We start from the raw sequence: 27,042 nt of genomic DNA, 5'->3' as shown, positions 1-27,042 counted from the left end.
AGTGAATATTCCAATTGGAATGTGGAATCAATGCAGTCCTAAGAACTCTTCAGATATGCAGAAGATATGCAGAAATCAAGTGGTATTGTCAGTGAAGTTCAGTCCATCTGGATGCAGTGATTTTAAACGGTACATCCAGAAATTTTCTCTGATGTCCAGTAGTTCTTCCTTTAAAACATGTTCCACAGGGAAAATCTTCAAATCTGATAGTAAATGGTCCACAAGGTTAAAATGGTTGGCTACAGGCTGGTCAAGTTTCTTGTTAATTACGCACATACACACATAAATAAATATATTTGAAACACTGTCACAATGCTTGTCAGGATGAACCACTCAAGTCACAAAATGAACCTGTGCTTAACCCTCTGGTAGATTCACACAAAGCAGTCCGGTTGCACTTAGAGGCACTGTATATAGCATTTTGCAGTACTCAAACAGTAATAAAGTGAAAACACAACACTAGAATAATTCCAATACCAACTTAGAAAAAATAGAGAGTATTTTAACAAATAAAATTACTCCAAAGCAACAAAAACTAATCATTAAAAAACGGAGATTAGTGTTCAGAAAGCACATTTTACCCCTCCATTATGGTCAAGAAATTGTTGTGCGGCTCCCACTGAAAAGGTAGGTGTAGGAGGCTGGCCTGGTTTGTAGTGGGTACCTTGGGTACCTACACCTTATACCAGGTCCAGTTATCCCTTATTAGTGAAATGTAGTAGTGTTCTAGCAGCTTAGGCTGATAGAGGTAGCTATAGCAGAGCAGCTTAGGCTGAACTAGGAGACATGAAAAGCTCATGCAATACCACTTATAGTTACACAGTACTTATGCACAAGTAAAGACAATACTCAGTGTTACCAAAAATAAAGTTATTTATTTGGGTGACACAGTACCAAAATATCTTAGAGACTATACTCCTTCTGGAGGTAAGTATTATACACAATATATACACTAGACACCAAAATTAGACAAGTAAATAGTCACAGGACAATGCAAATAGTAGGAAATCCTATAGAATGCAATGGGAGAAAATAGGTCTGGGGCAACACAAACCATATACTAAAAAAGTGGAATGTGAATCACAGATTCCCCCATAAACAAGTGTAGTATGTGCAGAATCGCTGGTAGAGTAAGAAAACAATAAAGGTAAGTCAATCAATCAGTCAAATAATTTATAAAGCGTGCTACTCACCCGTCAGTGACTCAAGGCGCTGGGGGAGGAGCTACTGGTCGAATATCCAAGTCTTGAGGTGTTTCCTGAACTGGTCTGGCGTAGGTGGAGCGGTAGGGAGTTCCAGGTTTTGGCGGCGAGGTGAGAGAAGGATCTTCCTCCGGCGGTGGTGCGGCGAAAGCGGGGGACGGAAGCAAGGGCGAGGCTGGCGGAGCGGAGCTGGCGGCGGGGAGTGTGGAAGGTGAGTCTGTCATTGAGGTAGGCCGGACCTCTGTTGTGGAGGGCTTTGTGTGCGTGGTTGAGGAGTTTGAAGGTAATCCTCTTTGATACGGGTAGCCAGTGTAGTTCTTTGAGGTGGGCAGAGATGCAGTCGTGGCATGGGACGTCGAGGATGAGTCGGGCGGAGGCATTTTGGATACGTTGCATTTTCTTTTGTCATTTGGTTGTGGGTCCTGCATAGGGTGCGTTGCCGTAGTCCAGTCGGCTGCTGACCAGGGCGTGGGTGACTGTCTTTCTGGTTTCAACGGGGATCCACTTAAAAATCTTGCGGAGCATGCAAAGGGTGTTGTATCAGGAAGATGAGACTGCGTTGATCTGCTGGGTCATGCTGAGTGTTGAATCTAAGATGATTCCTAGGTTTCGTACTTGAGCGGTGGGTGTGGGTGCAGCTCCTAGGGAGGTAGGCCACCAGGAGTAGTTCCAGGCGGAGGGGTTGCTGCCAAAGATGAGGATCTCTGTTTTGTCTGTGTTTAGCTTGAGGTGGCTTGATTCCATCCAGTTGGCGATGGTGTGAAGTCCATTGTGGAGGTTGTTTCTTGCGGTTGTTGGATCTTTCGTGAGGGATATGAACAGTTGGGTGTCGTCTGCGTAGGATACTATGTTCATGTGGTGGGATCGTGTGATGTTGGCGAGAGGAACAATGTAAACGTTGAAGAGTGTTGGGCTGAGGGAGGATCCCTGGGGGGTGCCACAGATGGTCTTGGAGGATTCGGACAGGTAAGGCGGAAGTCAGACTCTCTGGGTTCTGTTGGAGAGGAATGAAGAGATCCAGTCGAGGGCCTTGTCGCGGATTCCTGCATTGTGGAGGCGTTTTTGAAGGGTGTGGTGACAAACGGTGTCGAAGGCTGCGGAGAGGTCCAGGAGGATGAGCGCCGCGGTTTCGCCTTCGTCGAGCATGATCCTGATGTAATCTGTAGCAGCAATGAGAGCAGTCTCAGTGATGTGGTTCTTGCGAAATCCGGATTGGGAGGTATCAAGTGTCTTGCTGTCTTTCCAGGAAGTGGGATAGTTGGCTGTTCACGATTTTCTCAATGACCTTCGCTGGGAAGGGGAGGAGGGAGATGGGCCGGTAGTTCTTGGGGTCATCTGGGTCCGCTGTGGATTTCGTCAATAGGGTGTTGACCTCAGCGTGTTTCCAGCTCTCTGGGAAGGTGGCTGTCTTGAAGGAGCTGTTGATGATGGCGCGGAGGTGGGGGGCGATGATGTCGCTGGCCTTGTTGAAGATCTGGTGTGGGCAGGGGTCCGAGGGGGAGCCGGAGTGGATGGAGGCCATGGTGTTGATGGCGTCTTCACTCTTGACGTGGGTCCAGGCGCATAGAAGGTTGGTGCTGCTTGGTGCGTTGGGTTCCTGGTTGTCTATGGTAGGCCGGTGGGTCTGGGTTTTGAAGCTGTTGTGGATTTCTTCGATCTTTCGGAGGAAATAGGTGGTGAGGGAGTTGTAGAGCTCCTGTGAAGGCGTGGGTTCGTTGGAGCAGGGCCTGGGGTTGGAGAGTTCTTTGACGATGCCGAAGAGCTCTCTGTTGTTGTGGGCGTTGGTGTCTATGCGGCTTTTGTAGTAGATTCTTTTGGAGGTGCGGATCAGCTGGTGATGTTTGCGGATGGCCGTCTTGAGGGCGATATGGTTGGATTCGGTAGGTTCAAGGCGCCAGATCTTCTCCATTCCTTGGCATTCCCATTTGGAGGTTTGTAAGTCGGGGGTGAACCAGCTGGCCTTGGATCTGTGCTGGATGCCCGAGGATTGAGTGATGCAAGGTTGTTGGTGCAGTCGTCTATCCACTGATGCAGGTTGGTCGCGGCTGAGTTGGGGTCCCGGGTCCGGGGAGGAGGTGCCTGGGCGAGGTTGGCGGTCAGCTGTTCTGTTGAGGTTTTGTTCCAGTGGCGGCGGGGGGGCTGAGTGGTGAGGTGGTGGGTGACCGGTTTCTGGAGGGAGAAATGGATGCATCGATGGTCGGGTCCAGTGGAGTTCGGTGGTGTGGCTGAAGGAGATGTGGTTGCTGGCTGAGAACATGGGGTTGAGTGTGTGTCCGGCGGTGTGGGAGGGGGATGTGACAAGCTGCTTAAGACCGAGGTTGGCACGTAGGTTGGTGGTGTTGATGTCGTTGTTGTCTAGGTGGAAGTTCAGGTCGCCGAGGAGGATGTAGTCTGTTGAGGCGATGGCTTGGGTGCTGATGAGGTCGGCAATGGCGTCGCAGAAGTGAGGTCGGGGGCCCCGGGGGCCGGAAGAGACCAGTGTTCCTCTGAGGGTGGTGTTCGCGTTGACATGGATTTTGAAATGGAGGTGCTTTTGTGGACTATGGCGATTCCTCTTCCTGGTTTGTTGGTGCGGTTTCTTCTAGTGATTTTGTAGCCTTCAGGAATGGCTATGGCTATGTCTGGTTCCGAGGCTGAATTCATCCAGGTTTTGGTGAGGAATGCGACGTCAGGTGAAGATGAGGTCAGTAGGTCCCAGAGTTCGATTGCGTGCTTGTGGACGGAGTTTGTGTTGAGCAGGATGCAGCTGAGGTGGCTGTCTGCGGGTCTGTGTCTGCGTTTGGTGGTTCGGGCGCACGTGAAGAGTTCGATTGGGTGCTTGTGGATGGAGTGGGTGTTGAGCAGGATGCAGCTGAGGTGGCTGTCTGCGGGTCTGTGTCTGCGTTTGGTGGTTCGGGTGCAGGTGAAGTTTCAGGCTCTGCAGGAAAGGGTCCTTTGGTGTGCTTTGGGGTGTCCTGGATTGAGGCCGTGGAGGTAGCTAGCTGTGTAGCGGTGATTGGTGGTGCGGGGGCCCCGTGGGCCCGGGGGACTGGCGCTGAGCGCGGTCCAGGCTCGGACAGGCGTAGAAGGGCTTGCCTCTGGAGCGCCTCCGGCGTGCCAGCGGCACGCCCGGTCGGGCACCATTAAGAAGGGGAGGTGGGAGGGAGGAGCAGCTGGGAGGCGGGAGGGCAGAGTGAATGGGGGTGCGAGGGGGGCGGTGCCGCAGGGACGCAGCGACGGGAAAGGCAGAGAGGCAGAAACCAGCTTAGGGAGAGCCGGCAACAGAACGCACAGTGGAATAAGGCACAAAAACAGTGGAAATAAGGCACAAAACCGTGCAAATAATAAAACAAAGCACAGAAAAATGTACAAGTCTAGGAGCGCTTACTGGCAACCCACTAGACACCAGGGATGAGGCGCAGGCGAGTGCCTGCGGGTGGAGGAGGGCCTCGAACGCGCGACAGCAGCGTGGGCGGGTGTGGAGGACACGGGCACAACTTGGTGGAGCTGCGCGCGCGTTGGGGGAGCGAACTCTGGACCTTAAAAGCAGGTCAGAGGTCGCTCACTGCGACACGCAGCGGCCGCCATTAAGAAGGGGAGGTGGGAGGGAGGAGCAGCTGGGAGGTGGGAGGGCAGAGCAAATGGGGGCGCGAGGGGACGGGGCCGCAGCGACAGGAAAGGCAGAGAGGCAGAAACCAGCTCAGGGAGAGCTGGCAGTGGAACGCACAGTGGAATAAGGCACAAAAACAATGGAAATAATTTTTTTAAAAAGCACAGAAAAATGTACAAGTCTAGGAGTGTTTACCGGCAACCCACTAGACACCAGAGATGAGGCACAGGCGGATGCCTGCGGGTGGAGGAGGGCCTCGAACACGCCACAGCAGCGTGGGCGGGGGTGGCGGACACGGGCACGACTTGGTGGAGCTGCGCGCGTGGGGAGCGAACTCTGGAACTTAAAGGCAGGTCAGAGGTCGCTCACCCCACCCCAGAGCCCAGAAAAGCAGGCGTAAAGTACTGCAAGTTTCCTTAGGCACACTACACCTCGTTTTGGGGATTTTTCAGCAGCCAACCAAGTATGCAAAGAACAACTGCTGGATTATTGGACCTGAAGACCTGCAAAGGAAGGGGACAAAGTCCAAAAGTCGAAAGAAGTTCCAGGAAGGACAGGAGCCCCTGCCAACCCAGAAGAGGGTGCAAACGAAGAGTCCTCGGTTAGTCAGACTGCAGAAATGCACCCTAGGAAGATGCCAGCTGGTTCCTGTGTGATGCAAAAGATGTCCCACAGCGTGAAGATCGTTGCAGATGAGATTTCGTATTGGAAGGCGCCACCAAGCCTTGGCTAGGACAAAAGTGTTTTTTTCATCAAAATGGCACTGTATGGACCCAGGAGGGACCTGGGGGCATCAACTCTGTGTGAGGAGGAAGAGGGGGCTCTCAGCACTTTAGAGAGCCCTGAGGATGCCAGCCAGCAACCAGCACCCCAGAAGCCTCAAGATCCGGGTTTAAAGGAGGTGCAAAACGTGGTTGATGCAGCACAACAAAAGAAGGTCCCACGCCGCCGGTTGAACAACTCAGCAGGAATTTTGCAAAGAGTGCACAGAGGCCTCTGGAGACGATGAAGACACAATACACAGGAGTACCGTCATTCTCGGGGAAGGTAATGTCTTACCTCCTCCAAATTGCATCAGCAGGACCTCAGGACAGTCTGTCGATGATGTCCACCCTCTCTGTCCGTAGGAGCACGCTCGTCGCTGTGAGAGGTGTCCCAGGGTACCGGTGGTCGCCTTGGAAGGTGTCTGCTTGGAGCAGGGGAGTGACTCTGTCACTCCATGGGAGATTTCTTCGGTCCTTCTGGTGCAGGATGAAGGCAGGGAGTCCCCAGAGCTTGCACCCCATGGAAACTGTTGCAGTTGCTGACTTGGAGCTGAGGTTGCTGAAGAAAAGTGTCTCTTGTAGACACTTTGTTGCAATTACAGCGTTTCTTGGAGCAGGCTGCGGTTGATCCTAGGTCAGAAGAGTCTGAAGTTGTTGCAGAGTATTCCTGAAGTACACTTGCAAGCAGAATCTGAAGAGAACCCACAAGAAAGACCCTAAATAGCCCTGATAGGTGGATTGGCAACCTTATCAGGTATGGACCTATCAGGAGGGGTCTCTGACGTCACCTGCTGGCATTGGCCACTCAGAGCCCTCAAGAGTGCCCCCAGACCTTGCAAAGCAAGATGGCTGAAGTCTGGGACACACTGGAGGAGCTCTGGACACCACCCCTAGGCTGGTGATGGACACTCTCCTTTCCTTTGTCAGGTTTCCCTCCAGAGCAGGGGAGAAGGGGTCCCTGAACCAGTGTAGACTGGTTTACGAAAGGAGATCACCATCTGTGCCCTTCAAAGCATTTCCAGAGGCTGGGGAGGCTACCCCTCCCCAGTCTGTAACACCTATTTCCAAAAGGAGAGGATGTAACACCCTGCTCTCATAGGAAATGCTTTGTTCTGCCTTCCTGGGACTGAGTTGCTCAGACCCCAGGAGGGCAGAACCCTGTCTGTGAGGTGGCAGCAGCTGTAGCTAGAGTGCAACCCTCAGAGAGCTGGTTTGGCAGTACTGGGGGTCCATGGTGGAGCCCCCAGGATGCATGGAATTGGCTCCCCAATACCGAATTTGGAATGGGGGAGACAATTCCATGATCTTATACATGTTACATGGCAATATTCGGAATTACCATTGTGAAGCTACATATAGGTATTGACCTATATGTAGTGCACGCGTGTAATGGCGTCCCCGCACTCACAAAGTCCTGGGAAATGGCCCTGAACTACATGGGGGCACCTTTGCTAGTGCAAGGGTGCCCTCACACTTAGCAATTTTGCCCCTAACCTTCAGCAAGTGAAGGTTAGACGTATAGGTGACTTATAAGTTACTTAAGTGCAGTGAAAATGGCTGTGAAATAGTGTGTGCACTATTTCACGCAGGCTGCAATGGCAGTCCTGTATAAGGGTTTGTCTGAGCTCCCTACGGGTAGCAAAAGAAATGCTGCAGCCTATTTGGATCTCCTGGAACCCCAGTGCCCTGGGTACCTAGGTACCATATACTAGGGACTTTTAAGGGGGGTCCAGTATGCCAATTGAAATTGGTAAATTAAGTCACTGGCCTACAGTGACAAATTTAAAAGTAGAGAGAGCATAAGCACTGAGGTTCTGGTTAGCAGAGACCCAGTGACACAGTTAGGCACTAAACAGGCATACATATTAGGCCACAAACTATGAGCACTAGAGTCCTGGCTAGCAGGATCCCAGTGAGACAGGCAAAACACACTGACACACACACTCACAAACAGGCCAAAAGTGGGGGTAATCATGCTAGAAAGAGGCTACTTTCCTACAGTAGGACTGTGTATTAGGGCAATAGAACTTCAGGACGAGAGGACTGAGTCCATGTACACCATGAGGAGCGGTCGACCCAGTTCCTAGCTAGCTCACACTGCCTCACCTGAACCCCCAACCCAAAGGAGCAGACGATTTCACAACCTTGAACATGACTCTCTGACTTACCCCTTTCATTGGTTTACTCACGCATCCCCAGGGTAAACACAAGAAATATACGAAAGAAGCTTTAAAAAAATATATTGAAACAATCGTATTCTTGCATTGAGAGAATGAGCTGCGATTATTGTGCAGATGAAACAAAGCATTGTGACCAGTGTCACTAAAATGGTGAAAATAATTAACAGTCTGACCATGATAATCTTAAATTGATACCTTCCTACCTATCACTACCAACACTCTGAGAGCATAGCAGACGTACCCTTTGCCTTTGCCCGATTTAGGAGGATTGTCTAAGACCTCTATACCTGGAAAGCTGAGCCAGGGAGCAGGTCTAGAGTGAAGTTGGCAATCATTCTCTGCAAGATGGAAGGTCAGCAGAGCTGCATGTCTCACACAGGATATTTTCTAGGATTGTAGTGGCCAGAGTGCTCCACAGACCTCTCTGGGACAGCTCACTGTTTACATAATCAAATTCATACTGTATTAGAGGCACAGCTCTGCAATGATGTGTCTAGATCCAACAAAGCTCTAGGTATGACATTGGGACCCATCACTCATCCTGACAGAAGGAGTAGCAGTGGACCTTGGAGATCAATACACCGGCAATCCCGGAGTATCAATTGCCATGCCTGTGCATGCTCAGGTCTACGCTGGTATTTCTGTGCCTCTTGTTTCAGCAGAGGCCTTCACATTCTGCCCATCTCTATAGGTTGCACCACCATTCCTGTATGTAGGGGCCAGTGGGAGACTTCCATTTCATGAACCGTTATCTTCTAGCCAGGATCAATTCTAGGTCTGCAACCCTGGTAGTAATGAGCTTCACCTTGGGACTTGGGAATCATCCCAACAGATAGACTGTGGGGATTCCTCCGGTGACTTGTCTGTGGCTGCATTAACCATGCACAGTACTGTACTCCGGTAAGGTGCAAGTGTTAGATAATACATATCCTTTCCAAAATAATGACCTATGTTCTTGTAATTGTCCTCATTTTAAGCATTGTCCCTTTGATGGTGATACCACCTCCCTTCAGTTCTAAAACACTCTGCAGCTTGCCCATGCCGTGGCATTAATCCTTAATTGCAGGGACGTCCAGGCTATGGCACAATAAGAAAAAGGCAATGGTAGAACTCAGGGATGTGGAATTCCTATCGCCCGACGCCCAGGACATCTTGTTTGGGGTCAAGGGCAGCAAGTTTTTATATTTACTTTGTCCTTGGGACAAGTAGGCCCAACCCTCTGCAGTACAAACCCTTTGGCTGCCTGTTTACAGAGAGTGAAACTCTCTGCAGTTGAGGTAATGTGTTTACAAAAGGTAATGCTGTTCGAACTTGTATTTATGGTTCATTATTTGAAAGCCTTCATTACTAGGGTGAGTGCTGTAAATAAATGTTTTAAGGTCATACTTCACTACTGACGTTGGTTCCAGTACAAAAAAACCCAAAAAACGTGCATACACATGTTTGAAAAGTTTAGGCTATGAGGCTAAGTATAATGCTCCCAGAATGCTCTCTGATTAGATGCAAATGAAGTGTCATTTAGTAAAATGTTTTGATGCGTGCTAGTATTTCCCAAAAATATTTCTAATGGAAAATCAGTGTAACCATTTTCAACACGATTATGGGAAGCATGAAAATAAACAAACACTGACAAAGCCAAATGATCTGACATTTTTATAAGTCTTTTAGTTTCATCAATGCGTGTCTTGTTTGACATGGCTTTTGTAACACTTTATTGTTGTGGGAGCTACCAGTCCCTCAACATTGTAACAAACACTGGCAAAAAAAACAAAAAAAACCGTTTTTGAACCCTAAAAGCACACATTGACACCAGTGGCATAACAAAGGCCCCGCAGCCGCCCTCCAGGGGCCCCCTTCAGCACAGCACCTGCCCTGAGTGAGTCGGGAGAGGGGGCTCCTCCATGTTCTTTGCAAAGGGGCACCCTCCAGTTTCGTTACGTCACTGATTGGCACTGTTGTTCCTGACACTGAACAAAACTATTTTGTGTGCCAATATGCATGTATGTGGAAGAGCAGAATGCGATCACTCACAGTAAAGCCAGCCGAAAGAGAGAGAAATAGAAGTTTAATAAAAACAAAATGTCTTTGTTAACACCAGACCTAATTAGGGACCAAGACCCACATGTAGGTAGCTTTTTGCATGTCGCAAACAGCGCCTTTCGCTGTTTGCGATGTGCAAAAAGCACATTGCGATGCACAAACCCAGTTTTGCGATTCGGTAACCTGTTTGCCGAATCGCAAAACGGGTTTGCGACTCGCAATTAGGAAGGGGTGTTCCCTTCCTAATTGCGACTCACAGTGCAATGTAGGATTGCTTTGCGAACGCGGGTGCAAACCAATCGCAGTTTGCACCCATTTCAAATGGGTGCTAACACTTTCGCAAAAGGGAAGGGGTCCCCATGGGACCCCTTCCCCATTGTGAATGTCACTGTAAAAAAAAATTTCAGAGCAGGCAGTGGTCCTGTGGACCACTGCCTGCTCTGAAAAAATGAAACAAAAACGTTTAATTTGTCGTTTTTGTTATGCATCTCGTTTTCCTTTAAGGAAAACGGGCTGCACTACAAAAAAAAAAAAAACTTCTTTATTGAAAAGCAGTCACAGACATGGTGGTCTGCTGTCTCCAGCAGGCCACTATCCCTGTGATGGCCGCCATTCGCAAGGGGGTTGCAAATTGCGACCCACCTCATGATTATTCATGAGGTGGGCATTTGCGCAGCCCTTGCGAATCACAGATGGTGTCAGGGACACCATCCTACATTCGGATTTGCGACTCGCAAATTGCGAGTCGCAAATCTGAACCTACCTACATGTGGCCCCAAATTCTTAAAGAAAGTCACAAAAGTGCACCCATGGTATATGTCGTACCCCTATAAAATATTTGTGAACTGTATTTTAGCATGGGTAAATACGCATGTGTAGATTTGCTCATGTGAAAATCTATTGAGCATTTGCAAGTTAATTTTCCCTCCAACCACTTTCTTCCCAACCCTGGAAGAAGTTCTAATTCTGCCATTGTCAGGAGTAAATGTCCAACCTTTCTTATTATGGGAAAATATTAGAGAGAAGCTAGTGAAAATCTTTAAAACATGCAGGTTAGTAGGTTTGCAGACTCAAAGGCATTCCAGCCCTGGAACTATTGCTTACTGCTTCCTCCAGCCCCAGTATGCAGATCTGCAGAAAGGTGGCAAAATAAGGAAATTGCTACAGTAGGGATTGAAACTGCAAGTATTCAAACCCTACTGTGGTAGTAGCCCTGGCATAATCAGAGAGGCTATTATCAGAGCTCTTACATAATGAGATTGCTGCCATAATTTGGCGCCACACTACATGGCACCAAAGGGACAAGTAGATCTTTTTACAGGACAAGTAGATTTGAGAAGCAACCTGTCCCCTGGACAAGTAGATATCTTAATAAATTCCACACCCCTGGAACTTCATGCATATTTCCATATTCCAAATGACAGCTGGTGGAGCCCCGAGCTAACAAACAGAACAGACAGGATGCCTGTGCCTCCTGGGTCTGGAGAACCATGAAATTGCAGAGAGTATCCCTGGAAGTCTCTGTTGAGTGTGGGCCCAGTGATCCATAGGATTATTTTCAAAGGGGTGTGGTGAATTACACAGATTGACTTGTCAGTATCATTCTCAGGCACATCTCAAGAATTGCTGGGGGCTCCAGGTATTTGAGGTGGTGACACATGAGGTAAGCCATGGGTGCATAAAGACCAGACTGGTACTCCCTGGCCTAGGAAGGAGCACATTTTGGCTACAATTCAGATACAGAGACCTTTTCCACCACCATCCTCACTCTATGCCCGGCCATGTTAGGTAGAGATAGCCACCGACTGATTTGGATATAGTTGGAATTTGGGGGAGATCTCCCTTGTGCAGGGGTAGGGATCCCACCATCAGATTGTCAGAATTTGTAACTCTGCCTCACTTTGTAAATGGCAGACTTGAATGGGTGTCATTAAAGAAAAGGACTGCCTCCGTCCACCAATGTCTAAATGAAGACCATAGTGAATGATTTTGGAGAAAAGTTCGGTCAGACCTCCTTGTAGACGTATGCTTCCTTAAAATGTGAGTAGGGCTGAAAAAGCATAAAATACAAGAGCATTAATGGGCTCAGACAATTGTGCTAGTTTTTGCTCAGTATTTCAGCTATGATTGATTTAATCTCCCCCTTCTTTTATAATCATAAATATTTGCTGGACTCCTACAAATCAATTAATAGGTATATACGGCCTTGAACACAACACAATATCTGAGGGGTGAACACAATTTAAGTTTGGCATTCCATGTTTAAATAATCCATTTTTTTCACAATATGTTAGTCTGAAGTTTTGAGCAAACAGCGGAGCATTCTGAAGCTGCACACTAAGGTGTGCTGACTGAGCTGTATGAGATGCATCAGTACCAGCCTAAGAATGAATGGAGACCAGGAGGGCTGTTTCACAAAGGACTGATGCAATTATGATTTACTCTTAGAAAAAGCTGTAACTCACATTCATGTAAATTACACACAAGAGATCAAACATCATAAGGTATTAATATAATATGCAACTGAATAGTCTAATCACTATGGAGAGATTGCACAATCCTAACCTAACTTAAGCTGCACCACTCGGGTAGAAGTGTGTCAGAGAACTGGTCTAGGAATTCCTCCACAATCAGTTTTACATTAAAAAAGATTAATAAACATTCATAAATGCATTTCCTACATGTTCAGTACGTAAAAGTTATAACTAAATCATATAAGTGGATGTCCTTTTTAAATATTTTTAAATTTCACCATTGAGCCCAGTTTTATAAAAATGTTCTCTCTGAGGGGCTCATGCTAAATCATTTCTTTTAAAGTGGAACAATAAAATACAAGACTATCAAATGTTTGAAGTCTTTAACCCTCAACATGAATACTCTATATAACATCTAGAATATGCACATATAGTATTAGGAAAATAAACGAGTGTGAGTATGTTTCATAAATAGCATTTGTATACCTGCTTGCCATGATGTGTGTAAGTTCTGCATGTATACTTAAGAGTATCTTGAGAAGTTAGTAAGCAGGTGTTCATCATGACTATGAGCAGTAAGACTGTTCATACTTCATATGTAAGGTACTCATCTTTTGCCAATTCGCCTATCAGTCTTCAGAATCTCTGGTGGAACTCAATATGGTATATACCTCAAAACAATACACAAAAGTAAAAAAACAAGTATCCAAACAAATGCTAAAATATTGAGATAGTTTGTGTAATTAACAATCAAGTGTAGAAACTGTTTTCATATTTGTAATAGTGCTTTATTATTATTTATATATACTTGTCAATTTTAATTGATTATTTTTATTATTATTTAATTTTGTGAAGCAGTCATGGACTCTTTGAGTAGGCCACATGGCCCCCCACTAGTACTCAGACCACAGATTAAGAACCACTGCCTTTACATCATAAAGGCGTATAGGTAGAATTGTGTTGGTTGTCATAATTTCTAAAAAACATATTAGTCTTCAGATCATACCTGAGATAATTTGTAAATTGGCAGCATTGTGTTTGAGCTAGCACTGAAATCGCTCTGGTACCGCAGACAGAGTTGAGGTTTATTTGGAAGAGGCATCAATCCCTGCATTGCAATGCCAGAGCACAAGCCAGGGTTTAGGTAATAATGTCCACTTATGCTTTTCAAATAGTGCTGCTTGGGACTCCATGCACTAAATTAGCATCATCTGATGCTGGCTAGGACTGGTGCGCACTGGCAGAGCTTTTTGTGGATTCCAGAGCCAACATAACAGCTAAAGATCAGAACTGAAATAACAACTGATGTTTATGTGCAAGACATGTTTCCCCAGTTTGTACTGCAAACAGCAAACATTTGTATTACCCAATACAATGGCAAACATTTAATCAGCCAAGCTGATTTTCAAATCTTTGAACTACAGGTTGGGCACATACATTAGCAGCACACACTTCACTGGATTTGCCATGTCGTTTAATGTCAGGACATTTACCCATTCCTGAACATTTACTTAATTGCTTCATTCTGTAAATTGTACTCATTGTTTACATCACTTGTACCAGCTATGTTAAATTACTTGAGATTACATTGAAAAAGAAAAATACAGAAATTGATACATGGATCCCAATTAAAACTGTGCGCAATATTCTGAGATATTTAGTGCACCACTAGATGCTGATATCCAGGGAGGTTTCCTCCTGAAAATGGGGAATAGCCCTATGCCCTGAGATTTATTTATATCAGCCTCATATTTCACATATGAGAAGGAGTGAAGGAGCCCAGCTCTCTTGATGTAAACTTGTGGATGTGGAGGAGAGTAGAGATTACACTCAAAAGAATCATTTGAAAACATGGGGTCTGCTTGCATTTCTCATTACATTTTCCAAATATTTTGCCTTTAAAAGCCATAGATTTTCAAACTTTTGTAGGACAGTGCATGAGAAAAACGTAAGGTCTGCCACAAAACCCTAGAACATGATTCCTCTTCAGCAACCAGAAAATTTGTGTGCCACCAAAAACGTGCATTGCCTCATAAAACCACCAGAGGTAATTTCTGTGCCTGTAAAGCAGCTGTATGCCAAGGAGACCCCAGCACATGCCTGGAACCTACTCAGATGTCACAAGATGATATGAATACTATCTAGATGCTTCTCAGTTGTTCAGAGGAACAATTCTCATCCAGTGAGTTGTTTAGTCATAGCCAAATATGCCCCGTTATTTAGGCTAGCTACTGAATTATGCAAAATACTATTTAATTATGCCAATGGCATGGGATAGGGTGTCACACATATTGGACATTTCTCTAAATACAACCCTATGGAGAACAATATTGAAAAATTGTCCCAAGCAGGCCAGAGGTTGGGATAGTGTGTCTCAAGTTGCTGGCACTGTCAATCAATCATCGTAACCCCACAATGGGATTTTGGGGAGATGATAAGATGATCAGGTATTGCTAAACATTCTTGAAACTCACCTTTTGGTGGAAAAAAGGGATAGTGCATCCTAATTCACCATATATGGACGATCATGAACTACAGGTGTGCATAAATATTATCCTGGAGTACCTGAACAGCGATTTACTGTACTTTTAAGAAACCTTTACATTACACATTTAGAAAGCCACAATGAGTTGAGGATTGTGAGTGTTAGATAAACATTTCGTGAAAACCTTTATCAAATCATTTGTTGTATTCTAAACTTATAAAAACATAAGCAGGACATTAGATTAATAAAATCTGTAGAATCGTCTTTCGGGATCTCTATAGAACCAAGTAGACCATTGGAACAATAGGGTCCTGTTAGACTTGGCATCCTTGGCGTGGTCTCCCCTTACTTTTTGCCTCTGTTTCCCATTTTGTTCATGTGTGCTGGACTCTGTTTTTGCTGTTTTTGTTACTCTGGGCACTTTACCACTGCTATCCAGTGCTAAAGTGTAGGTGCTGCTATGTAAAATGTATGTGTAATTGACTTTCCATGATTGGCATATCTGATTTACAAGTAAGTCCCTAGTACAGTGCACTAGAGATGCCCAGGGCCTGTAGCTCAAATGCTACTAGTGGGCCTGCAGCACTGATTGTGCCACCCACAGTAGAAGCCCTGTAAACATGGCTCAGACCTGCCATTGCAGTGTCTGTGTGTGCAGTTTTAAACTGCCAATTCGACTTAGCAAGTGTACCCACTTGCCAGGCCTAAATCGTGCCTTTTTATACACATAAGGCACCCCTAAAGTAGGCCCTAGGTTGCCCCATGGGCAGGGTGCAGTGCATGTTAAAGGTGGCACATATACTTTTGTGTTTTACATGTCGTAAATACTTTCAAATTTGGTTTTCACTGTTGCAAGGCCTATCTCTCTCATAGGTTAACATGGGGCTGCTTTTAAATACTTTTAAAGCCCAGATTCCCTTTGGGAGCAGATAGAAATGTAGAGTTTAAGGGCTCTGAACTCACAATTTAAAAACACATCTTTTAGTGAAGCTGGTTTTTGGATTGTGTGTTTGGAAATGCCACTTTTAGAAAGTAGACATTGTAGGAGGCTGGCCTGGTTTGTAGTGGGTACCAAAAGTACTTACACATTATACCAGGTCCAGTTATCCCTTATTAGTGAAATGTAGTCATTGTCTGGAAGCCAGGCTGTCTAGAGGTAGCTGTAGGCAGAACAGCCAAGGCTGAACAAGGAGACATGCAAAGCTCTTGCAGTACCACTGTAGTCACACAGTACTTACACACATGAAGGACAGTACTCAGTGTTACAAAAATAAAGGTACTTTATTTTAGTCACACAATGCCAAAAATACTTTGCAGACTATACTCCCTTAGGAAGTAAGTAAATCACACAATATATACACTAGTAACCAGAAACAGGTAAGAACACAGTAGGATAACAGTGCAAATAGTGAAAATCACAATAGGCTGCAATGGGCCCAGGGGGAACACAAACTATATACTAAAATAGTGGAATGCGAAAGTCGGTTTCCCACCTAGGCAAGTGTAGTGTGTAGAGGGGTGCTGGGAGTGTAAAAAAAACACCAAAGGTAAGGAATGTACCCCATCTCGGAGCCCAGGAAAGCAGGAGTAAAACACAGCAAGTTTCCTAAAACAAACTAGAAGTCATGATAGAAAATAATGCAAGAACCAGAAGAGACTGCAAGACACCAATGATGGATTCCTGGACCTGAAGACCTGTGGAAGAAGGGTACCAAGTCCAAGAAGCACGGCAGAGTCCAGGGAGAACAGGAGCCCCTGGTAACCCGGATGAAGGTGCAAAAGAAGAACCACAGGTGAGAAAACATTTGCACCAAAGAAGACAGATGCGGGTTCCTGGTTGGTGCAGAAGATGTCCCATGCCCGATGGATGAATTCAGTCTGGTTTGCGTTGCTGGATTCTGCCAACAGGCTTTGGCACACGCAAAGCTGTTGGTTGGCAGAAAATGTCACTGCCCTGGACCAGGAAGGACCTGGTGGCCTCTACCCAGGAGGAGGAGAAAGAGGGGGCTCTTAGCAATTTAGAGAGCCCTCAGAAGACCAGGCAGCGCCACAGGAGTCCCACAGCATGGGGACAAAGAAGGTGCAAATGGAGGCCCACGGAGCACGACACAAAGGATTCCATGCCGCCGGAGAACCACTCAGGAAGCTGTGCATCGCAGGATGGAGTGCTGTGGGCCTCAGCTGTACGGTGCATGAACAACTTCTTGGAAGGTCACACACAACCCTTGGCAACTGCAAGTCAAGCGGTGCACGAGGTACTGTTTTGCGTGAGGAGGCAAGCTCTTACCTCCACCAAAATTGGACAGCTGGAAATTGGGACTGCCGGAGTGACTTTAGTCCACCCGTGTCGCTGGATCCACACCGGTCGTCTGGAGAGGGGATCCAAATCACCGGTCATCCCTGCAGAGAGGTACCTGCTAAAGCAGGGAAGTGACTCCATCACGCCACTGGAGATTCCTTTGGTTCTTCTGGTGCAGGCTGAAGACTGGCAGTCCTCAGAGGATGCACGCCCTGGACACTGTTGCAGGAGCTGAAGATGCAATGTTGCAGAAGTTGTCTTAGCTTCTTTGGTGCAGTTTTGTAGAGTTCCTGGAACAGTCAGCGGTTGATCCGTCGGTAGAAAATGAAGTAATGGATGCAGAGGATTCCTGCTGGAGTCTTGCAATCCGAATCTGAAGAAACACCCAGAGGAGAGACCCTAAATAGCTCAGAGAGGGGGATTGGTCTCCTAACCAGGTAAGCACCTATCAGGAGGGGTCTCTGACAACAGCTGCTGGCACTGGCCACTCAGATGCTCCCAGAGTGCACCATCAACTTGGAATCCAAGATGGCAAAACCCAGGGACACTCTGGAGGAGCTCTGGCACCACCCCTGGGGTGGTGATGGACAGGTGAGTGGTCACTCTCCTTTCCTTTGTCCAGTTTCGGACCAGAGCAGGGACTGGGGGTCCCTGAAGCTGTGTAGACTGCATTATGCAAGGAGGGCACCATCTGTGCCCTTCAAATCATTTACAGAGGCTCTGTGATGATACCCCTCACATGCCTGTAACACCTATTTCCAAAGGGAGAGGGTGTAACACCCCTCTCCTCAAGGAAATGCATTGTTCTGCCTTCCTGGGATTGAGCTGCTCAAGCCCCCGGAGGGCTAAAGCCTGTCTGTGAGGTGGCAGCAGCTGAAGCTGCAGTGAAAACCTCAGAAGGCTGGTATTGCAGTACTGGGAATCCACTGGGGTGCCCCCTGAGTGCATGGAAATGTTCAGCCAATACTGAATGTACAATTCCCATTTGTTAAATACCTTACATGGCCATATACGGAGTTACCATTGTGCAACTGTGCATAGGTATTGACCTATGTACATTGCACACTTAAAACGGCGCCCCCACACTCTCAAAGTCTGGGAAAATGGGCATGGACAATGTGGGGGCATCTCTGCTAGTGCAGGGGTGCCCTCAGACACAGGTACTTTGCACCCAGCCTTCAGAGTCTGAAGACCTGACATATAGGTGACTGACAAGTGACCTGGTGCAGTCAAAATGGCTGTGACATAGTGCATCCACTATTTCACACAGGCTGCAATGGCAGTCCTGTAGAAGCCTTTGTATGGGCTCCTTATGGGTGGCAAAAGAAATGCTGCAGCCCATAAGGATCCCCTCGAACCCCAATGCCCTGGGTACCTAGGTACCATATACTAGGGACTTATAATGGGGGGCCAGTATGCTCATTTGGAGTGAAATACTGGGTTACCAGTATGTAAGGACAAATTTTGAACCAGAGCGAGCATAAGCACAAGAGGTCTTGTTAACAGGACTCCAGTGACACAGTTAAGCACACTGACAAAAACAAGACGGACAAGTAGGCCACACACCATGAGGACTGGGGTCCTGGCTAGCAGGATCCCAGTGACACAGTTAAAACAAACTAACAACACTGACAAACAGGCCATAAATGGGTGTAGCCATGCTAGAAAGAGGCTACTTTCTCACAGGCATTTTCTTGCTTGAACCATTCTGTGACTGCTTGTTTGTGGATTCCCTGTCTGGGTCAGTTTGACAGTTGAGCTGTTTGCATGCCTCTCTAGAAGTGACACAAACAGAGCTAGGGTGTAGCCTGCATATCCTGATGAGCTATCTGTGCTAGGAGGGAGGGGAGGAGTGGCCAATCACATCTGAAAGGGCTGTGCCTGACCTCACACAATGCAGTCTTCAATCCCCTGGTGTTTCTGGGGCCTGGGCAAGGCAAGATCTTGAAAACAACAGAGACTTCTCTTTGAAGTAGGCCTACTTCAAAGGCAGAAAGGGGTATAAGAAGAGCCCCCAAAACCCCTGAAAATTAGATCACTTCTGGAATCAAGGGGAACTTCTGCCAAGGAGAAGAGCGGGACGAGCTAAGGAGAAGGTCTGCCCCTGCCTGTGACTGTGCTTTGTTGGGCTGTCCTTCAATTGCTGCTTCTGCCTGTGAAAGGGGACAAAGATTGGACTTTGTTGTGCATTCCTGCTTGAGAAGAATCACCAAGGGCTTGAACTGAGCTTGCCTCTTTTTGTTGAAGTCTTAGGGCCATCAAAGTCATCCCCTGCCACCGCCTGGACTCTCTGCTGAGATTCCTGCCCTGCCAAGTGGTACCTTATCCAGTTCCTGGGTGTTTGAAAGGTGAAGTTGGCAGACCAGAACTGAAAACCACACACAGACCGCTGTGCAGGGATTTTTTTGACGCACGTTCCTTGACATGGCTGATAAACGACGTACCACAGGCTTCGCGGCTGAAATCAACGCTCCACCTGCATCCCACCTGGAAAATCGACGCAATGTGGCTGGAGAAACAACGCAAACCCCACGCTGTGCGGTTTCGTGATACCTTGCGACCGGATTTTCAACACATCATTGCTGGGCGCAGAAAATCAATGTAAAGCCTGCCCGGACCTGAGGTGCCTGTCCAGATCAACGCATTGCTCTCTTGCGGGAGAGAAGAAATGGTGCACGCCGACCCGACCTGAGGAGGAAAGGGCACAGTCTCGTTGCGAGTGAGAAATCAACGCATCACTGGCCTTTTTCGACACAAACCCCTCGTGCAGCTTTATTTTGGCGCTACCCAGGTCCTTTCATGAAATAACAGCAGTTCGATGGCATATGTTGCTGCAGATATACATGTTTGGCACAGTCCGCTGCCTGGTGTTGGGCTCGGAGTATTACAAGTTGTTTTTCTTCGAAGAAGTCTTTTTGGTCACGGGACCGAAGGACTCCTCCCTCTTCGGCTCCATTGCGCATGGGCGTCGACTCCATCTTAGATTGTTTTTTTCCGCTGTCGGGTTCGGACGTATTCCTTTTCGCTCCGTGTTTCGGTTCGGAAAGTTAGTCAGAATCTCGGAAGAAAGCGTCGGTATTGTTCCGTTCGGTATCGGGATAGTTAGGTACATCGACACCGATCATCGGAAGACTTTGGGGTAGCTTCGATTCCCCCATCGGGGCCTGGTCAGCCCGACCGCGTGCGACATCGAAGCCGATGGAACGGACCCTGTTCCGTTTCTGCCCAAAATGTCACAGTAAGTATCCTTATACAGATCAGCACTTGGTCTGTAACTTGTGCTTGTCCCCCGAGCACAAGGAGGATACCTGTGAGGCCTGTCGAGCCTTCCGGTCCAGAAAAACACTCCGGGACCGAAGAGCCAGGCGTCTACAAATGGCGTCCACGCCGACAAAACAACGTTTCGACGACGAAGAGGAAACATTCTCGGTTCCGGAATCAGAATCCGGAGACTCCGACGTCGAACAACAGCAACAAACTGTGAGTAAGACGTCGAAAAGTAAAACCATCGACAAAACGAAAGCCCAGGGGACGCGACTGCCAACAGGCCATGGCTCGACCCATAAAACAGGCGACCCGTCGAAGGCGCCGAAAAAGGGCACGCCCATAGCGAAGACACCCGACTCCGGTCGAGGGACCGCCATGGAGCAACCTCGGAGCCGAGAAAGCGGCTCCAAGAGACAAAGACAAGATACCGGCACCGAAAAACATCGGCACCGAGAATCCATGCCGAAAGGAACAAAAATTCTGTCGGTGCCGAAACCGAAAAAAGATTCTCTCTCGGCGCCGAAAAATACCACACCTTCATCCTACTCAGAGGAACAAGGAATAAGTGGCCAGATGCACAGATTTGGACAAGAGCTCCAAAGTGTAGAATCAGACTACACACAAAAGAGACTGTACATCCAGCAAGACACAGGGAAGATATCAACCCTTCCCCCAATAATGAGGAAAAGAAGGATCAGTCTCCTCAAGGATGGCGCACAACCACAAGCCAAAGTGGTCAAAAAAGTCACGCCTCCGCCCTCTCCACTACAACAGGCATCGCCGGCACAAACACCGCCACAAATGCACTCACCAGCGCAAACTACCATAAGTCAAGATGATCAGGATCAAGACGCTTGGGACCTATACGACACCCCAGTGCCGGACAATGATCCAGATTCATACCCCACAAAGCCGTCACCGCCAGAGGACAGTACCTCATACTCACAACTGGTGGCTAGGGCTGCAGAATTCCACAATGTCCAACTGCATTCAGATCCTATAGAGGATGATTTTTTATTTAACACCCTCTCGGCTACACATAGCCAATATCAATGTCTCCCAATGCTACCGGGGATGTTACGGCACGCAAAACAAATTTTTGAAGAGCCCGTAAAATCAAGAGCCATCACCCCAAGGGTGGATAAAAAATACAAACCACCACCCACAGATCCAGTGTTTATTACTTCGCAGTTACCACCTGACTCCGTAGTAGTAGGGGCAGCTCGCAAAAGAGCAAATTCCCATACATCTGGTGACGCCCCACCTCCGGACAAAGAAAGCAGAAAATTTGATGCGGCAGGGAAAAGAGTAGCATCACAGGCAGCCAACCAGTGGCGCATCGCAAATTCTCAAGCGCTGCTGGCCAGATATGACCGCGCTCACTGGGATGAGATGCAACTTCTCGTAGACCATCTTCCCCAAGAATACCAAAAAAGGGCGCAGCAAATAGTTGAAGAGGGACAAACGATCTCAAACAATCAAATCCGCTCTTCACTGGACGCAGCCGATACTGCAGCGAGAACAGTCAACACTGCTGTCACCATAAGGAGACACGCTTGGCTCCGCACTTCAGGCTTCAAACCTGAAATCCAGCAGGCTGTCCTTAATATGCCCTTCAACGAAAAACAACTTTTTGGCCCTGAAGTGGATACAGCCATTGAAAAACTTAAAAAGGACACAGACACGGCCAAGGCCATGGGCGCACTCTACTCCCCGCAGAGCAGAGGCTCTTTCAGAAAACCTCCATTTAGAGGGGGGTTTCGTGGCCAACCCACAGACACCACCAGCCAACAAACAAGAACCACACCATATCAGGGTTCCTTCCAAAGGGGAGGTTTCAGGGGATATAGGGGGGGTCAATTCCCAAGGAGTAGGGGAAGATTCCAGACTCCAAAAACACCTCCACCTAAACAGTGACTTTCAAGTCACGCAACCCCTTCACTCAACACCAGTGGGGGGAAGACTAAGCCAATTCTACCAATCTTGGCAACAGATTACAACAGACAATTGGGTATTAGCAATAATCCAACATGGCTATTGCATAGAATTCCACAACTTCCCACCAAACATCCCCCCCAAAACACGCAAAATGTCACCACAACATTTAGAACTTTTAGGACTAGAAGTTCAAGCACTACTGCAAAAGGATGCAATAGAGTTAGTACCAGTACAACAAAAAAACACAGGAGTTTACTCCCTGTACTTTCTAATTCCAAAAAAAGACAAAACATTAAGACCAATATTAGATCTCAGGACACTAAATACCTACATCATATCGGACCATTTTCACATGGTCACACTACAAGACATCATTCCACTGCTCAAACAGCAAGATTACATGACCACATTAGACCTAAAGGATGCGTACTTTCATATACCAATACACCCTTCTCACAGAAAGTACCTACGGTTCGTATTCAAAGGAATACATTACCAATTCAAGGTGTTGCCATTCGGAATAACAACTGCACCAAGAGTGTTCACAAAATGTCTAGCAGTAGTAGCAGCACACATCAGGAGACAACAGATACATGTGTTCCCTTACCTAGACGATTGGCTAATCAAGACCAACACAGTAAAAGAATGCGCAAACGACACCACATTTGTCATACAAACCCTTCACAAACTGGGGTTTTCCATCAACTATACAAAATCACACCTAGAACCGTGTCAAACACAACAATATCTAGGAGCAACCATCAACACATCAAAAGGAATTGCCACTCCAAGTCCACAAAGAGTGCAGGCATTCCACAAGGTAATAAGTGCTATGTTTCCAAACCAAAAGATACAAGCAAAATTTGTGCTAAAACTTCTAGGCATGATGTCATCATGCATAGCCATTGTCCCAAACGCAAGACTACACATGCGACCCTTACAACAGTGTCTAGCATCACAATGGTCACAGGCACAGGGTCAACTTCAAGATCTGGTGTTGGTAGACCGCCAAACATACCTCTCGCTTCTATGGTGGAACAGCAAAAATTTAAACAAAGGGCGGACATTTCAGGACCCAGTGCCTCAATACGTTATAACAACAGATGCTTCCATGACAGGGTGGGGAGCACACCTCAATCACCACAGCATTCAAGGACAATGGGATATACACGAAACAAAATTTCATATCAATTACCTAGAACTGTTAGCAGTATTTCTAGCGTTAAAAGCCTTCCAACCCATAATAACACACAAATACATTCTCGTCAAAACAGACAACATGACAACAATGTATTATTTAAACAAACAAGGAGGAACACACTCAACACAATTGTGCCTCCTAACACAAAAAATTTGGCAGTGGGCGATTCACAACAACATTCGCCTAATAGCACAATTTATTCCAGGAATACAAAACCAACTAGCAGACAACCTTTCGCGAGACCACCAACAAGTCCACGAATGGGAAATTCACCCCCAAGTTCTGAACAAGTACTTTCAAATTTGGGGAACACCCCAGATAGATTTGTTCGCAACAAAAGAAAACTCAAAATGCCAAAACTTCGCATCCAGGTACCCACACCGCGAATCACAAGGCAATGCTCTATGGATGAGTTGGTCAGGGATATTTGCGTACGCTTTTCCCCCTCTCCCTCTCCTTCCATATCTAGTAAACAAGTTGAGTCAAAACCAACTCAAACTCATACTGATAGCACCCACATGGGCAAGACAACCTTGGTATACAACTCTACTAGACCTTTCACTAGTACCGCATGTCAAACTACCCAACAGGCCAGATCTGTTAACACAACACAAACAACAGATCAGGCATCCAAACCCAGCATCATTGAATCTGGCAATTTGGCTCCTGAAATCCTAGAATTCGGACACTTAGACCTCACACAAGAATGCATGGAGGTCATAAAACAAGCTAGAAAACCTTCCACTAGACACTGCTATGCATCTAAGTGGAAAAGATTTGTTAACTACTGCCATGCCAATCAAATACAACCATTACATGCCTCTACTAAAGACATAGTAGGATACTTACTACATTTGCAAAAAGCAAATCTCGCTTTTTCATCTATAAAAATACACCTCGCAGCAATATCTGCTTACCTACAAACTACTCATTCATCGTCTCTATTTAGAATACCAGTTATTAAAGCATTCATGGAAGGGCTAAAAAGAATTATACCACCAAGAACACCACCAGTTCCTTCATGGAATCTTAACATCGTCTTAACAAGACTCATGGGTCCACCTTTCGAACCCATGCATTCCTGTGAAATGCAATATCTAACCTGGAAGGTCGCATTTCTCATTGCAATCACATCCCTCAGAAGAGTAAGTGAAATACAGGCATTTACCATACAAGAACCATTTATTCAAATACACAACAATAAAATAGTTCTAAGAACAAATCCAAAATTTCTGCCAAAGGTAATCTCACCATTCCATTTAAATCAAACAGTAGAATTGCCAGTGTTCTTCCCACAACCAAATTCTGTGGCTGAAAGGGCACTACATACATTAGACATCAAAAGAGCACTAATGTATTACATTGACAGAACAAAGCTAATCAGGAAAACAAAACAACTGTTCATAGCTTTTCAAAAACCACACATAGGAAATCCAATCTCTAAACAAGGCATTGCTAGATGGATAGTCAGATGTATTCAAACATGCTATCTTAAAGCCAAAAGAGAATTGCCTATTACACCAAAGGCACACTCAACCAGAAAGAAAGGTGCTACAATGGCCTTTCTAGGAAACATTCCTATGAGCGAAATATGTAAGGCTGCAACCTGGTCTACGCCTCATACGTTTACTAAACACTACTGTGTAGACGTACTAAATGCACAACAAGCTACAGTGGGCCAAGCTGTACTAAGAACATTATTCCAAACTACTTCAACTCCTACAGGCTAAACCACCGCTTTTAGGGGAGGTAACTGCTTTATAGTCTATGCCAAACATGTGTATCTGCAGCAACATATGCCATCGAACTGAAAATGTCACTTACCCAGTGTACAACTGTTCGTGGCATTAGTCGCTGCAGATTCAAATGTACCCTCCCACCTCCCCGGGAAGCCTGTAGCCGTTTAGAAGTAGATCATAAATCTTAAACATCTGAACATTTGTAAATAATTATTATAAACTCTTAACGTACATACATATTCACTCCATTGCATGGGCACTATTTATACCAAACAACTCCATCCTCACCCTCTGCGGGGAAAACAATCTAAGATGGAGTCGACGCCCATGCGCAATGGAGCCGAAGAGGGAGGAGTCCTTCGGTCCCGTGACCAAAAAGACTTCTTCGAAGAAAAACAACTTGTAATACTCCGAGCCCAACACCAGGCAGCGGACTGTGCCAAACATGTGAATCTGCAGCGACTAATGCCACGAACAGATGTACACTGGGTAAGTGACATTTTCATTCTCACTCTTTTCTAAGAATTGACTCTTATTCTTTTGAAAATTAATAACTTGACTTATGTATGTTGGATTTTAGTTGTTTTGGTCTTGTTTTGTTTAGATAAATATTACCTATTTTTCTAAACCTGTGTTGTGTCATTTTGTAGTGTTTTCACTGATTTACTCTGTGTGTTGGTACAAATACTTTACATATTGCTTCTGAATTTAAGCCTGCCTGCTCGTGCCAAGCTACAAAGGGGGTGAGCGGGGGTTAACTGAGGGTGATTCTCCTTTACCCTGACTAGAGTGAGGGTCCTTGCTTGGACAGGGGGGGTAATCTGACTGCCAACCAAAAACCCATTTCTAACAGGTCTAATTCAGAGTAGTCAGAAAACTATGTTCACCTTTTCGCAAAGCTCTGTCCAAATTGTAGAAATTTAGATCTCTTTTTTAGATATCTAGGTGTACATATGGCAACCCTTAACATACCTTAGTGCAGTGGTTCCCAACCTTTTGACTTCTGTGGACACCCACTTTATCATTACTGGAACCCAGGGACCCCCATTGAATCATTATTGGAATCCGAGGACCCCCTACACTGACTGCTGGGACCCAATCTGTTAATATTATTTAATTTTCTAAGCAGTCGCGGACCCCCTGAGGAGGCTTTGCGGATCCCCGGGCTTCCCTGGACCACAGGTTGGGAACCACTGCCTTAGTGGGATTGTCAACAAGTGGACAGTTACAAAGTTTAGCTTTTTGTTGCATTGCATTTTATACAAATTAAACAATTTCTACATGAAAATATTCTTTTTGGTGAAAACCGTTCTAATGCAACCCATTTAGTGTATGGGTACTCCAATACTCATTTAATACTAAACAACGCTAATCCCAACCTTTATAGGAATACATGTTTGTATACTTCCAGAGTAGTAAAATACATGTGAATTGCCACACAGTTCCAAAATCATGGGATTTGATTTTCCATGACTACATCTTCTGAGGCACCACTATACTCCTTCATACCACCAACTTTCACTTATTTGTATGGTAAGTCTGTGGGCAGGAGTAATTGGATTTCTGCATGGAAATGTGTATTCCGTGAACAGAGATTTGTATTTAAATTGTGGAAATCTTGTTTTTTTGTACACATTCCTAACACATATTTAACAGGCAGGCACATAAGAAACTTTGAGAATTATTCTCTTGTTGTCTATGGGACTGAATAAACGTTTTTATTTTTGTGAAGTTGGAATGGCAAGTGAGCCTAGAGTGATACCTTCTATCACTACTGCCTTTTGCAAAATAATTCTAGTTATCTGTTTGTTAACACAACTGCCTGGCTAAACAACTGTTTAAAAATTAAGCTCATAACTAAGGA

General features: G+C 46.2%; 1 protein-coding gene across 2 annotated transcripts in view; it reads left to right on the top strand.

Moving 5' to 3' along the window:
- The window catches only part of THBS2 (thrombospondin 2), a 542,122-nt gene that overhangs the window by 29,522 nt on the left and 485,558 nt on the right, over positions 1-27,042 (top strand). The window lies entirely within an intron of this gene.

Source organism: Pleurodeles waltl, chromosome 5 (assembly GCF_031143425.1).
Source record: "Pleurodeles waltl isolate 20211129_DDA chromosome 5, aPleWal1.hap1.20221129, whole genome shotgun sequence".
NCBI lineage: Eukaryota > Metazoa > Chordata > Amphibia > Caudata > Salamandridae > Pleurodeles > Pleurodeles waltl.
Note: the sequence above shows the minus strand (reverse complement) of the source record. Positions and strands in the feature narration are given on the sequence as shown.